Consider the following 16,707-nt stretch of genomic DNA (forward strand, 5'->3'; position numbering starts at 1 on the left):
ACTTTATAAGAATTCTTCCATGTACTCTTTCATCAACCATGTAAAATAGACAGTAGTATATTCTCATTTTCAGATGAGTGAACAGGTTTTCAAGGGTGGTAATTGTTTCAAGGTTATATAAACCTGCAAGTTGAAAAGAGTAGTTGGAAGTTAGTGTTTGCCCCAGCTCCAAACTCTTCCCCTTTCAAAAAAACAAATGGTAATGCCATCCTTAGACCCCATATTGCTTAAATCTTTTGTGTCAACTAGACTAGGCTGTGGTACCTAGTTGCTTAGTCAAACACTAGTTTAGATTTTGTTGTGAAGGTATTCTGTGTATGTGGTTAACATATATAATTAGTTGTCTTTAATTAAAACAGGTTACCTAGTCTGACCTGTTTGAAGACCTTAAGAACAAAAACTGAGATGTCCTAGAGAAGAAGGAATTCTGCTTCAAGACTGTAACATTTAAATTCTCAGAGTTTCTAGCCTGCTGGCCTGCCCTACAAATTTCACACTATTTCACATGACAAAACCACTGTCTGAGTTTCTAGCCTTATGATCTGCCCTGTGAATTTCAGATTTGCTAGCTCCCATAATGGTATTACACAATTTCTTAAAGAAAAAAAACTTTTAGTACACACATACACACAAACATACACACACACACACACACACACTTGATTCTGCTTCTCTGAGGAACTCTGACAAATGTTGGGTCTACACAATATTTTTTAATTAGCTAACTTATTTCAACTTCTTCAAGGTATCATTTGACTAATTTGTCAAATATAATTAATATGATTATATTTACAGATGGTATATTTCTACTGAGTTTTAAGTCTTATCATTTCTGTAATAAGCACAAATGGTTACTTTTAATGAAAGGCTACAAATGGAACCAGGTGTAGAAAATATCACTCCCTCATTCAAAATATAAATATTTTGCACGTTTTGGCTGTATAGTTGAAGCTAGCTTATAGACGATTTTTCACAACTATTTTGTTGCTAATAGAATTGTGTTCTATGTATATCTAAGTGTATCAATCTGTTTTCACATTGCTAATAAAGACATACCCAAGACAGGGTAATTTATACAAGAAAGGGTTTAATTGGGCTTAGAGTTCCATGTGGCTGGGGAAGCCTCACAATCATGGTGGAAGGCAAGGAAGAGCAAGTTACGTCTTACATGGATGGCAGCAGGCAAAGAGAGAGAGCTTGTGCAGGGGAACTCCTCTTTTTAAAGCCATCAGATCTCATGAGACTTATTCACTATCACAGGAACAGCATGAGAAAGATTTGCCCCCATGATTCAATTACCTCCCACCAGGTCCCTCCCACAACACGTGGGAATTCAAGATGAAATTTTGGTAGGAACACAGCCAAACCATATCACTCCACACCTGGTCCCTCCCAAATCTCATATCTTCACAATTCAAAATCAATTATGCCTTCCCAAGAATCCCGCAGAGTCTCAACTCATTTCAGAATTAACTCAAAAGTCCACAGTGCAATGTCTCATCCAAAACAAGGCAAGTCACTTCTGCCTATGAGCCTATAAAATCAAAAGCAAGTTAGTTACATCTTAGATACAATGCGGGTACAGGCCTTGGGTAAATACAGCCATTCCCAATGGGAGAAATTGGCCAAAACAAAGAGGCTACAGGCCCCATGCAAGTCCTAAATCCTGCAGGGAAGTCATACTACAGCTCCAAAATTATCTCCTTTGACTCTATGTCTCACATCCAGATCACGCTGATGCAAGAAGTGGGTTCCCATGGTCTTGGGCAGCTCCATCCCACTGTGGCTTTGCAGGATACAGCCTCCCACCCGGCTGCTTTCACAGGCTGGCATTGAGTATATGCAGCTTTTCCAGAAGCACAGTACAAGCTATCAGTGCATCTACCATTCTGGGGTCTGGAGGATGGTGGCCCTCTTCTCACAGCTCCACTAGGCTGTGCCCCAGTAGGGTCTCTGTATAGTGGTTCTGACCCCACATTTCCCTTCTGCACTTCCCTAGCAGAGGTTTTCCATAAGAGCCCTGCCCCTGCATCAAACTTCTGCCTGGACATCCAGGTGTTTCCATACATCTTCTGAAATCTAGGAGGAGGTTCCCAAACTGCAATTCTTGACTTCTGTGTACCCTCAGGCTCAATACTATATGGAAGCTGTAAGAGATTGGGGCTTCCACCCTCTGAAGCAACAGCCCAAGCTGTACCTTGACCCCTTTTAGTCACAGCTTGACTGGCTGGTACACAGGGCATCAAGTCCCTAGATTGCACACAGCCCAGGGACCCTGGGCCTGGCCCACAAAACCATTTTCTCCTAGGCCTCCATGCCTGTGATGGGAGGGGCTGTCATGAGTGAATACCTCTGACATGTCCTGGAGACATTTCCCCCTTTGTCTTGGGGATTAACGTTTGGCTCCTCATTATTTATGCAAATTTCTGTAGCCAGCTTGAATTTCTCCTCAGAAAATAGGATTTTCTCTTCTATCACATTGTCAGGCTGCAAAATTTTTGACCTTTTATGCTCTGTTTCCCTTTTAAAACTGAATGCCTCTAAAAGCACCCAAATCACTTCTTGAATGCCTTGATGCTTAGAAATTTCTTCTGCCAGATATCCTAAATCATCTCTCTCAAGTTCAAATTCCACAAATCTCTAGGGCAGTGGCAAAATGCTGCCAGTGTTTTTGCTAAAATATAACAAGAGTCACCTTTGCTCCAGTTCCCAACAAGTTCCTCATCTCCATCTGAGACCACCTCAGCCTGAACCTTATTGTTCATACCACTATCAGCATTTTTGTCAAAGCCATTCTGTGAGTCTCTAGAAAGTTCCAAATTTTCCCAAATATTTCTGTCTTCTTCTGAGCCCTCCAAACTGTTCCAACCTCTGCCTGGTACCCAGTTCCAAATCATTTCCACATTTTTGGGTATCTTTTCAGCAGCACCCCACTCTACTGGTATCGGTTTACTGTATTAGTGTGTTTTCTTTTCTTTCTTCTTCTTCTTCTTTTTTTTTTTTTTTTTTGAGACAGAGTCTTGCTCTGTTGCCAGGCTGGAGTGCAGTGACGCGATCTCGGCTCACTGCAACCTCCACCTCCCAGGTTCAAGTGATTCTCCTGCTTCATCCTCCCAAGTAGCTGGGACTACAGGTGCACACCACGACACCCAGCTAATTTTTGTATTTTTAGTAGAAATGGAGTTTCACCATGTTGGCCAGGATGGTCTCGATCTCTTGACTTCATGATCCACCTGCCTCGGCCTCCCAAAGTCCTGGGATTACAGGTGTGAGCCACCATGCCTGGCTGTATTACTTTGTTTTCACATTGATGATAAAGACATACCTGAGACTGGGTAATTTATACAGGAGAAAGGACTTAATTAGATTTACAGTTTCATGTGGCTGGGGAAGCCTCACAATCATGGTGGAAGGCAAGGAAGAGCAAGTCACATCTTATATGGATGACAACAGGCAAAGAGAGAGAGGTTGTGCAGGGAAACTCCTCTTTTTAAAACCATTATATCTCGTGAGACTTATTCACTATCCCAAAAACAGCATGGGAAAGACTTGCCCCCATAATTCAATTATCTCCCACCAGGTCCCTCCCACAACACATGGAAACTCAAGATGAGATTTTGGTGGGGACACAGTGAAACCATATCACTAAGTTAAATTTTTAAGGGTTAAGACCAATAGCAATATCTTTCACCCTCCTTAATACCTAATAGTAAAATGAAATGCAATTTGTGCCATAAAATTTCAGAATTAAGTTACTTCATTTATAAGCTCATTTAGCGTTTTCCAAACTTCACTATTTGCATATTGCTTTACAATTTTTGACATAAACATTGCTACCTATACTCTAATTTACTTAATACAGTAGTTTCCTCTTATCCTGGGATATGTTCCAAGACCCTCAGTGGATGCCTGAAACTCAGGTAGTACTGAATTCTATAGATACTATGCTTTTTCTATAAATACATACTTATAATAAATTTTAATTTATAAAATAGGCACAGTAAGAGATTAACAATAACTAATAATAATAAAATAATTATAACAATATAATAAAAGTTACGTAAATGTGGTCTCTTTCTCTCTGTGTGTCTCAAAATATCTTATTTTACTGTACTTAACCTTCCTGTGATCCAAGAGATGGGTAGAATCTATAGTGTGGATACCATGTACAAAGGGAGGGTTCACATCCTGGGTGGGCTAACACTGGCCAGCATGAGATTTCATCACACTACTCAGAATAGCACACAATTTCAACTTATGAAGTGTTTATTTCAGGAATTTTCCATTTACCATTTTTGGATCACAGTGAACCCCAGGTAACAGAAACCCTGCAAAGTGAAACAGCAGATAAGGGATGACTACTGTATTTTAAAGTTAAATCACATTTTACACATTTACTTAAAGAGTAAACTTTGTCTTATTATCTTAAGTGAAAAAAATCCAGACTCATTTGTCATAAATAAAAGGTAATAATAAAAATGAATATGAATATAAAAAAACAATGTAATTAAGTTCCACTGAATGACTGTTCCCATTAAACATAACAGGCCTGGGGCCTTCCTTCACCTGGTTAAAGAGAAGATTACTAAGTGTTAAAGTTCTACTGGTTCTGAACTCAATCTTTCTCTTAATGGGATTTAGGAAGACTGAAGGCAAACTCTCCTATTTAGTTAAGGTAACATGCTAGTTTGGGGAAAGGCAGTCTCACACATACAGTCTTTCAACTCCCTGTTGTCCCCCTAAGGATGTGCCCTGGACCTGGAGCACTTCCTTACCAAGAGATATAGAGTTCTAACAGCCTGTGCTGGACTTGTATGGGGATGTCTTTCCCATTTCAGACTCAGTCTTCACTTCTCTGTTCTGCTTAAGCAAGTGCACTGTGCAGCATCTGGCCAACCCAACTGCTATATCTGTCCCCTGTGTGGAGGGAACAAGGTCCTCTATTGTAACACAAGAGGAGTGCTAATTGCCTTGCATTGGCTGCCAGAAGGGATCCAATGGCCATAGGGACCGGTGCACACTCCTGAAGCCAATCTTGCTCTGTCGCTTCTCTATGTGAATAAAATGTTGTTCCATTCAGTGTTTGACTAAGTTATGTCTTCCTTGGTGACTCTGATAACAAGATACAGTGGGCAGAAGTGCTCAAACATCCACTCCTGGTAACAAGCAAGAGATGCCACTTACTTAACAACTACCGCCTAAAAGTCTCACACTTTGGTAAACAACAATTTAAATCAATCCTATTCCCTGTTCTTTCACTTGAATGTACTCATTAAGTGGTTACCTGGTCTCTCCCTGATAACTCCAGAGACAAAGACTTCATGAGAAGTCACATTCCCTTTTATTTATTGCTTTAGTTGTGAGAATGCTCTTTCTTTGATTGAGCTAATGTCTATTTCTGTGCCCATCAGTCTTAGATCAGCCATCTTTATTAAAGTTGAAAAGTCTAATCTCTCATTCACAAAAGTTTCCTTTTAACACGTCCATCTTTTTGACCTCATCTTCTCACATGTTATGACATCTTTTTGAATTCCTGTGCACATGCACTACAGCCTTCATTATGAATAGATAAGAAACAAAGAAGAAAAGTAACTTCTTTATCAAAGAGAAATTATTTGAGAAGGGAAAAGTTAAAGAAGTTTTTTTTTTTTGTTCTTTCTGGAAGAGACTCTCATTATTGCTTTAGATAGTGTAATTGCTAAAGAGATTAAAAATTTTTAAAGAGATTTAAGACTGTTAGAGAGATTAAAATAATAAACATAAAAATATACTTATGTTAAGATTAGAGGTAACATGGACCAGAAGGAAGTATGATGCCATTTGTAACTCTGGAATAAATGTTATACCTTTGCTGTGATGAGTGAATATGGCAGAATTTAGTGCTCAGCTCTTACCACATTGTCAAAGAGAAGATGCTCAGTAAACTAAACCTTCTGGACAAACACAGATGGCCCAAGAGACTCTTCAGATTACTTTGATTTTATTTAGTGAAGAATTTTGTAGTTTCATAATTTTCCTGCATGAAATACTCTTAAACAAACTTATCTTCTTAAACAAAAAACAGGAAGCCTAAAGTAAATCCAACTTGATAATTAAATTACATATAAATGTATATGATTTCAGGTACAGATTTTCTCATGGCGAATGAAAAAAATTCAGTTGAGGTAATCATTACTTAAGAGTTCTTATGGTCTTGGTGGAAGGAAGGAAGAAAGAATGAGGAAAGAAAAGAACAGAAGGAAGACAAGAATAAAAACAACCTCTTTTTGTTGCTCAGACCTACATCTACAAAAATTTTGGACTAAACAATAAATAACAGTAATTAGAATTCAAGAACATTCTTTCTCAAAATATGAAATCAGAAGCTTCATATCGGTGGAGGCTAGGAAGCTGATACAGATGAAGTTTCATGGTTTTAATTTCTGATCAATATCTCATAGGGGCAATTTTTTTATGATTCTGGTATAGTTTGGATATTTGCTCAGCCAAAATCTCATGTTGAAATGTAATCCCCAATGTTGGTGGTGGAGCCTTGTGGGAGGTGATCAGATCATGAGGGTGGATTTCTCATAAATGGTTTAGTGCTCTCCCCTTGATGTTATCCTTGCCATAGTGAGTGACTTCTCACAAGATCTGGCTGTTTAAAAGTGTGTGCCACCTCACCCTGTACCTTTCTCCTGCTTTTGTCATGTATGCCTGCTCCCTCTTTGCCTTCCACCACAATTGGAAGCTTCCTGAGGTCTCCTCAGAAGCAGATGCTGCTATGCTTTCTGTACAGCCTGCAGAACCATGAGCCCATTAAGCCTCTTATAAAATATCCAGTCTCAAGTATTTCTTTATAGCAATGCAAGAACAGCCTAATACAGAAAATTGGTGTCAAGGAGTGGGGCATTCCTATAAAGGTACCTGAAAATGTCGAGGCAGCTTTAGAACTCAGCAACATGTAGAGGTTGGAAAAGTTTGGAGGGCTGAGAAGAAGACAGGAATATGAGGGAAACTGGTTGAATGGTTGTGAACAAAATTTATTGAGAACTGGAGCAAAGGTCAAACATGTGCCTTAGCAGTTTGGTTGCATTGTGCCCCTACTGCAGGGATCTGTGGAGGTTTGAGCCTCAGAGTGATAATTTAGGGTATCTGGTGAAAGACATTTATAAGCAGTAAAGCATTCAAGAAGTGGGCTGGCTGCTTCTAGAAACCTATGCTCAGATATAGGAGCAAATAAATGACTTAAAGTTGGAATTTATGTTTAAAAGGAAAGCAGAGCATAAATGTTTAGAAAATTTGCAGGCTGGCTATGTGGTAGAAATTAAAAGCCCATTTTTCAGGAGAAGTTAGGCAGGGTGCTGAGAAGCCATTTGCTAGAGAAATTTGTGTAACTAAAAAGAAGGCAAGGGCTGATAGCCAAGACAGTAGGAAAAAGGCCTCAAAGGCATTTCAGAGACCTTCAAGGAAGCCCTTACCACACAGGCCAGGAGGCCTAGGAGGAAAGAATGATTTCATGGGCCATACCCAGGATACCATTGCCCTGTGCATCCTTGGAACACTGCTCTCCATCCGGCCTCTCTGGCTGCAGCCTAGCTTAAAGGGACCTGGGTACAACCTGGGCTACAGCGCCAGAGGGTGCAAGCCATAAGCCTTGGTGTCTTTCATGTGGTTGTAAGCCTGTGGGTGCACAGAGTGCAAGAGTTGAGGCTTGGGAGCCTCTGCCTAGATTTCAGAGGATGTATGGAAAAGCCTGGATGTCCAGGCAGAAGGGTGCTGCAGAGGTGGATCCCTGGCAGAGAAACTCTACTAGGGCTGTGTGGGAGGGGGGTGTGGGGTGGGAGCCCCCACACAGTCTCTGCAAGGGCTCTTCTTAGTGGAGCTGTGAGAAAGGGACCACCAACCTCCACACTCCAGAGAGGTAAAGCCACTGGCAGCTTATAACCTGCACATGGAAAAGTCACAAGCATGCAACCCCAACATGTGAGAGTGGCTATGGGGCATGAACACTGCAAAAACACAGAGGTGGAGCTGCCCAAGGCCTTGGGAGTTTACCCCTCACAGCAGTGTTCTCTGGATATGGGACATGAAGTCAAAGGAGATCATTTTGGAGCTTCAAAATTTAATGACTGCCCTGCTGGGTTTTGAACTTGCATGAGACCTGTAGCCCATTTCCTTTGGCTGATTCCTGCCTTTTGGAATGGCAGTGTTTATCTAATGCCTATACTTCCATTGGATCTTGGAAATAAGCAACTTGCTTTGATTTTACAGGCTCATAGGTAGGAGATGAGTCTCAGAAGAGACTTTAGACTTGGACTTGAGACTTTTGAATTAATGCTGGAATGAGTTAAGATTTTGTGGGGACGATTAGGCAGGGATGATTGTATTTTGAATATGAGAAGGACATGAGATTTGGGGGGGGGTGCCCAGGGGTGGAATAATATGGGTTAGATATTTGCCACAACCGAATTTCATGTTGAAGTGCAATCCTCAATGCTGGAGATGGATCCTGGTGGGAGGTAGTTGAATCATGGGGATAGATTTTTCATGAATGGTTTAACGTCATTCCCTTGGTGCTGTCCTCACCATAGTGAGTGACTTCTCACAAGATCTGGCTGTTTAAAAGTGTGACACCTCGCCCCCCTCACTTGTTCCTGCTTTTGCTATGTAATGTGCCTGCTCCCCCTTCACCTTCTGCCATGATTGGAAGCATCCTGAGGCCTCTTCAGAAGCAGATGCCACTGTGCTTCTTGCACAGCCTGCAGAACCATTAACCAATTAAATCTCTTTTCTTATAAATTACCCAGTCTCAGGTATTTCTTTACAGCAATGCAATAATTGCCTAATATAAACTCAAAATGCCCTTGTTAAGATATGTGATTAAAAAATAATAGAGTTTTATAACTTGAACCACAACCTAATTTTCTTGTCTTGCTTTTACTCTAATTATCTTGGCCAAATAAAAACTTGGTTTGTTGATCTATTTGCTGACTAGTAAGATAGAGATATTGACTTGATGTGTAGCATTTTGCCAGAGGATAGAGGATGCTAATCATTTACCCTGCCTTCCCTTTGGGTCCTAACCAATTGTGATATCAACATAAGAAGACTATACACCCCTTCTGAGTTGAAGGTACTCAGGGCCTCAGATAACAAGTCTCTGTACTATCTTGCACATTCACTATAGAGAGACCACACTTGTTTTCAAGGCACTCTATACCATGAACCACTCTACCTTCTATGAAGCAGAAGTCTCTCCAAATTAATGATGAGATTTCGTCTTTTGATTTCATTTAGGCCCATTCATGTCTTGATGCACCACTTGTTAAATTCTTATGCACATGTAATAAAGTCCTGGCTTAGAAGTGAAATGCAAACCCTGATCATAATTTTTTTCTTAGTATTTGTCTATATTGTAGATAGAAAATAGGTAGTATTCTTATTAGCAAAGCCTGTTTCCACTGAAGATATAGTTTTTCAAATCTGATCAATGTCAAAGGACTTTTCAGAAAGGTTTCTCATTTTGAAAGAATCTTAATGGGTCTTCAAAATAGGGAAGTCAGCAGAAGATTTTGAGGGTTTTGATATCAGGGCTCAAGTAGCTTAAGGCAAGCACCTCAAGGTGAGAAACTAATTAGGATAGGACAAAGTAAAGATATAATAATTTACAATTGGTGGTCTCAGTAAGATGAGAGTCCTGAAGTGAGTTTGACAAATGAGATGTTTGCCTACATGAGCAATCTAATGTCCTCATAGGAGAACTGATTTGCCCAGATGAGAAAACTGTTTGCTCAGATATATTGGTTTGTAGGAATCTAGTGAAGCAAACAGGGAAGCTATCTATTGGTTTATAGTCTTATCTCTCTGAGAAAGATTTCCCTGGAAAAAGTGGTTAAGTCATGTTGACAGAGATGGCTTCAGTTCTCAGTCCTGTTAGTTAAGTTCTACAGATACAGATGGTCCCAAATGTCATACCTCTGTAATTTCTCTCTTACTGCTCCCCAATCCAAACAAACATTTATTTTTCTGGGAGATGACTCTTTTGTTTATAACAAGTTTCTTACCTTCCATTTTGTTGTTATACTTACTTTACTTACTTGTCACATATAGCTTTACTTAGATTGTGTTTTCTTAGTGAATATGAATAATGATTTTTTTAAATCTCCATGGGTTAAGATGTCTAACCTATTTAGAGGGTTCTTTAGGATTTTCTATTTTATTTAAACTTGGCTATTTATTTTGCTTCTCTCTAAATGCCTTCTCTTGGAGCCATCTTAATATTTCTAATCTACTCTTTATTACAACAAATGCTTCTCTCTTTTTTTTTTTTTTCTTTTTGAGTCTCACTCTATCTCCCAGGCTGGAGTGCAGTGGTGCAATCTCGGCTCACTGCAAACTCCGCCTCCGGGGTTCATGCCATTCTCCTGCCTCAGCCTCCCGAGTAGCTGCATCTATTTTATAACAAGTATTGTGTAAAGTCAGATGTTCTCAACCTTGAATTTCGTTTGAATCACTTTGAGAGCTTTAAAATAAAATAGTGGGGAGTTTTAAAAAGTACTGAAACTCAGGCCAGCACTTAAACTTTTGTTTAATTGACCTGGGGCATGGTCTAGGTATTAGAATTCTTTTCAGTCTCTTCAGGCGATTTAAATTTTTCAGCCAGGATTTTAGTGAAGTCAGTGATGAACAAGACACATGTGGTTTCAAGGAGCTTAGTGGAGGGAAAAAAAAAAAAAACCAAACACATTACGCCAATACAATAATACTTGTTAGAATAAAATTGTGGTTACGTTCTACAAAGTAAAATTTCAGGGTGCTGTGAGAGCTTATAGCATAGTTACCTAACTTCTGTGTTAGGGATGTTAGAGAAGGATGCCCTGGGAAAGAGACAGGTAGGGTACGACTTGAAGGATGAAGAGAAATTAACCAGAAAATACAGGAAAAGAAGAAGGAAGGTGAACAATATGCTTTGGGACTGGGAAGGTCTTGACGAGTTAAAGGGTGAGAGAGGAGACTAGTGTAAGTAGAGTTTAGTGAATAAGCAGCTGGTTATAGTATAAAAATCATGGTGGAGTCAGCAGTGGCTAAATCATTCGGGGGCTTCCAGGGAAGAGGAAGATTTTTTTTGTTTGTTTTTTTTCATCATAAGGGTAATGGGACACTATGAGATAATTTATCCAAATGTATTTTATAAAGCTTACACTAGCAGGCAACCACAGATGGGATTAATATAAGGGAGGGGCAATGGACCAGGTTGGGCTGTGGGAACTAGGATCGGAGGCTGTTGCAGACCAGGCCGGAAATAAGTTTGGACAGGAATGTAAAAGTGGTGATGGAAACAAATTGAAAGATATGAAATATTCTTTGGTGATATCATCAACAGAACTTTTCAATTAGTTGAATATGGCTATCTGTTAATAACTGAACTGATAGGGTCAACACTATTAATTCTACCAGCACTCTCATTCTATCATTATATTATCTTAGTTTATTTAAAAACTCCTGAGCCAGCAGAATTTGTCACACACATTAAAGTCTGGCCTAGGTTCATTTAAAATTCTTGAGTGTTCCAAATAATCCAGTGAGTTGGTTATTAAGTCAATAAAAATGTTTTAGGGGGGAAAATATTAAGAAATTTAAACTCCTTATAAATGTTCTGATAAAATTTAAAACGTGGCCTTTTTTTAATGACAGTACCTTGAAAGCTGTTTCTTTTCCAACATTAAACGTGAGCTGACTAATATGAGCTTCCTAGCATGCTCTGCCCAAGTTATCCAGCACAAGAGTGTTTAGGTTAATAAAGGTCATTTTACTACAAATTACCCTCTGTAGTTGTAGTTGAATCTTTTTATTTTTGAGAAGAAATTATAGTGAAAATATCATTATTATATTTGTGGTAAGTATAAAATTTGGTCTTTTTTTCCTGCTGTACTAACTGTTTATAGGTCTGTAGTGAACAAAATAATATTTACTAAAACACAAATTAATATTTAGAACAGAAACAACTTAGACTCACTCTGGACTCCCATAAAAATTGATTACTTAGACATTTAAATATATTTACTTAATACTGTAATATTATATACATTTCCTAAAGCAAATTTTAAGACATAATATTTGGAAAATCTAGTAGAGGTTGTCAAAGCTACATCTGTTGGCCAATAGCAGTTGCTTTTATAAAATCTTATTATTTCCTGCTCAAACACTTCATTAACTACATTATGGCCCAAGATTTCTGACAGCATGTCAAGATGCTTTATCTTCTAAGAGAAATTTCAGTTAGACTTGCAATTGCTAACTCAGAAGCTGACTTTAAATGCAGGCAATAATAAGTATAATGATGGATACATGTCATTGTACATTTGTCACAACCCATATGATAGATACCACCAAGAGTGTACCCTAATGTAAACTGTAGATTCTGGGTGGTAATGACTTGCCAATGTAGATTCAACAGCTGCAACAGATGTACCATTCTGGTGAGGGATGTTGATAGTAGGAGAGGATGTGCAAATGTGGGGTCAAGGAGTATATGGGAATGCTCTGTATACTCTGTTCAATTTTCCTGTGAACCTAAAACTGCTCTAAAAGATAAAGTCTATTAAAAATGCAAGGAATAGTACAATTCTCAACTTCATTGAAAACTTTGTTAATGAGGTAGAAGTTAGGACTAGAAAAAACATAGCAGAATAGCGGTGTTCCACTCAAGAACTCACAGGCCAACCCTGGCACTATCCTCTGGTATTGAAACCCTGACATACCTGGGTGGGACTGATACTCATAGCCCATCTCAAATTGTTTATTTCTGTTGTGGTGCTAGATTTATGTTAAGAAATCTACAAATTTTGTTTTGGCTCCTTCACTGGTACATTATACAAATTATGCAATGGAACTATTTATGCCCATGGAGAGGTTGACATGGAGTGTATGTGTATACAAAAAGGGGGGAAGTGGAGAGAGAGAGAGAGAGAGATTTTGCAGAGATTAAGAGAAAATGCACTGAAGATTCAGACAATTTTCATTTCACATCTCAGCTCTGCTGTTTTCTGTCCTTCTTCTTCAATAAAAATTAACTTCTCTCAGACTCTTTTTTATCTATAAAATTGTGTTAATATTAGGTGAGTGTAAAAGTAATCGAAATTTTTGCATTGTTGGAATTTGCCTTTTGATATTGGAATACATTCTTAAATAAATGTGGTTATGTTATACATCATTTTAATGGTCATCTCTCACTTTATGTTGTTTTGCTAATGACTTATTACTTGCTGTTTATTTTATGTTTATTTTATACTATGGAAATGTTATTAGACAAAACGCAAATTCGAGCAATTTTCTTATTCTAGTTCAAAATGGGTTGTAAAGCAGCAAAGACAACTTGCAACATCAACAATGCATTTGGCCCAGGAACTGCTAATGAATGTGCAGTGCGGTGGTGGTTCAAGAAGTTTTGCAAAGGAGATGAGAGCCTTGAAGATGAGGAGCGTAGTGGCCGGCCACCAGAGGTTGACAACGACCAATTGAGAGCAATTGTCAAAGCTGATCCTCTCACAACTACAGAATAAGTTGCCGAAGAACTAAGAGGTGACTATTTTACGGTCATTCAGCATTTGAGGCAAATTGGAAAGGTGAAAAAGCTCGATAAGTGGGCGCCTCATGAGCTGAGTGAAAATAAAAAAAATCGGCGTTTCGAAGCGTCATCTTCTCTTATTCTACGCAACAACAATGAACCATTTCTCTCTTCGATTGTGACATGGGACAAAAATTGGATTTTACTTGACCAGCTCAGTGGTTGGACTGAGAAGAAGCTCCAAAGCACTTCCCAAAGCCAAACTTGCGCCAAAAGCAAGGCATGGTCACCATTTGGTGGTCTGCTGTCGGTCTGATCCACTACAGCTTTCCGAATCCCGGCCAAACCATTACATCTGAGAAGTATGCTCAGGAAATCGATGAGATGCACTGGAAACTGCAGCACCTGCAGCCGGTATGGGTCAACAGAAAGGGCCCAGTTCTTCTCCATGACAATGTCTGACCACACATCACACAACCAATGCTGTCAAAGTTGAATGAATTGGGCTACGAAGTTTTGCCTCATCCGATATAGTCACCTGACCTCTCGCCAACCAACTACCACTCCTTCAAGCATCTCGATAACTTTTTGCAGAAAAAATGCTTCCACAACCAGCAGCATGCAGAAAATGTTTTCCAAGAGTTTGTTGAATCCCGAAGCAAAAATTTTTACACTACAGCGATAAACCCTTATTTATTATAGGCAAAAATGTGTGTTGATTGTAATGATCCCTATTTTGATTAACAGAGATGTGTTTGAGCCTAGTTGTAATGATTTAAAATTCACAGCCTGAAAGGGCAACTATTTTTGCACCACCCTAACATTACTTATTCTCAGACTGGCGATGGAAATTAAATACCAAAATGTTCATATTTGACCCACTACAGTGGGTTACAGAATCAGTGCCACTTACCATTTGAGCTTGGACAAGTCTCTCAACTGCTTGGGAACTCCAGTTCTTTATTTGAAAAGATGGGAGTTTCACAGAATTATGGTTTGATCCCTCTGAGCTGTAAAATGTCATGATTCTTTTCAGTGCTAACTGGACCTCAAGGGAAATAAGCCACTGACCTGTTTTCTCATTAATACCATTTTGTGAACAACAAGACTAAATATTCAACTGCACTGGAGAAGTGAAAACTTTATGATTTTACAGGCAGGGTTTTATTCTGTCCCTCAAAATCTGGCAGATGGTGAAATACTGGGAACATAGAGAAAGCAGCTTCTATTACATTTCCTGTATTTCATAGAGGGAGAGCCTATTCCACTCTTACCCAGATAATTGTGTAGGTGTGTAGCTGCCAAAATCCCAAAACCAGACCTAACCCAGGACTAGGACTGCAGATAAATTTTAGTATGCCACTGGGTGCGGTGGCTCACGCCTGTAATCCTAGCATTTTGGGAGGCTGAGGTGGGCGGTTCACGAGGTCAAGAGATGGAGATCATCCTGGCCAACATGATAAAACCCCATCTCTACCAAAAATACAAAAATTAGCTGGGCATGGTGCTACATGCCTGTAGTTCCAGCTACTCGGGAGGCTGAGGCAGGAGAATCACTTGAACCTGGGAGGTGGAGGTTGCAGTGAGCCGAGATCACGCCGCTGCACTCCAGTCTGGTGACAGAGTGAGACTCCATCTAAAAAAAAAAAAAAAAAACTTTAGTATGCCCAGGTAAACTTCAAATCCATATAAACAGCAATTTTTATTTAGTATAAATATTTTCTAAATATTGCATTGGATCATGTACTAAAAAATTATTCTTTGCTTATCAGAAATTCAAATATAACTGGGAATCCTAAATTTTTATTTACTAAATCTGTCAACCTTACAACAATAACATTCTTATAGCTGGGTTTTTTTTTTCATATAGCTGTTAAAAAATGTACAACTACCCTCAAATCTACCCCCTCCTCTGTGATTTCATTGCCACCTGGTTAAGGTGGGATAATCTCTAAGGCTCTTTCCACTATGCTGAAGAACATTAACTTCTATTGTATTTTCTACTGATGAATGGGACTTCATATCCATTTATTCATTGTCATGCCTTTACACAGACTCTGGGTCTCCAAGTAATGCTGGTTGACCTAGTTGGAGAGTAAAGCCCTTGACCATGGTCAGAAAACTCAACTATCTAACTTAAATAAGACTCCAACTCACCATCAATATGGAGATTAGTTTCAACTTTTTATTATTCCAAGGTTAACACCAACGAGGTTAATGGGGTCAAAATTGCATTTGTTGGGTCAGAGCATGAAGTGGTCTTTAGATGAAAAGACAATTGTTAAAACCCACAAAGAGAGCTAATGATAATGAGATGCTTAATGGTGTGATGGAGGAGAGACAGCTGTAACACTCTCTTAATGGAAGTTCAAATGATTTTTGGTGAACTTTCTCTAACTCCTTTGCTCTTGCATTATGTATAATTTATCACATCTAAAGCTCTGAGACCAATGGATAAGCCTGGATTTTGAGATATACTTTCAGGCACTCTTTAATCAGTTCTGAGGTTTTGTTATATGTGAGCTCTCTTTCCTCTTGAAAGTAAATGTAGGTAGTACTCATTCAGAAAGTACACAGAGAAATGATATTAGTGGAAGATAACAGTGAAACTGACGAATTCTAATTGTTGAGCAATTATTGGATTCATTGGGAAAGAAGTCTCTTTTGTAAATTATTGTGTTGGTTGGAGGAAATATCCAAAGCCAAACAAGGTAACATTCTTTAGGACTTATGGAATTTATCTTATTGTGTCTCTCTTCTCTATAAAATGGTACAACTTGTTACTCATTCTCTTTCACCATTACCCCACCCTATATATCTCTTATTCTGAATGTGTGTCTTTCAGGAAACCAGCATCCCATGGCCTTTAAATACTCCAGAATTAGAGGTGGACTGAACTCATGGCTCTGCCGCACTGCTACTTATGAGCTTCATGACCTTTTAGAATTCACTTAAATTCTCTGACTCTCGGTTTCTCCTTTGATACATACATTCATAGAATACATAAAATCCGTACCTCAAAATTGTAGTGAAGACTAAGTCGGCTAGTTCATGTCCAGTTCTAAGCACACAGTCATTATTCAATATCTTGAAAGAAAATAATGCTTAGTATTGATTTTAATGAAAAGTATAAACTCATACTGGTATTAGGGAAAATG

The 16,707-nt window shown here is 38.9% G+C and overlaps 1 pseudogene; it reads left to right on the forward strand.

Annotated features, from left to right (window-relative positions):
• Window positions 1-11,226: 11,226 nt before the first annotated feature.
• On the forward strand, window positions 11,227-14,293 carry LOC129143476 (histone-lysine N-methyltransferase SETMAR-like; annotated as a pseudogene).
• The last annotated feature ends 2,414 nt before the right edge of the window (window positions 14,294-16,707 follow it).

The sequence above is a fragment of the Pan troglodytes genome, chromosome 2, assembly GCF_028858775.2.
Source record: "Pan troglodytes isolate AG18354 chromosome 2, NHGRI_mPanTro3-v2.0_pri, whole genome shotgun sequence".
NCBI classification, from domain to species: domain Eukaryota; kingdom Metazoa; phylum Chordata; class Mammalia; order Primates; family Hominidae; genus Pan; species Pan troglodytes.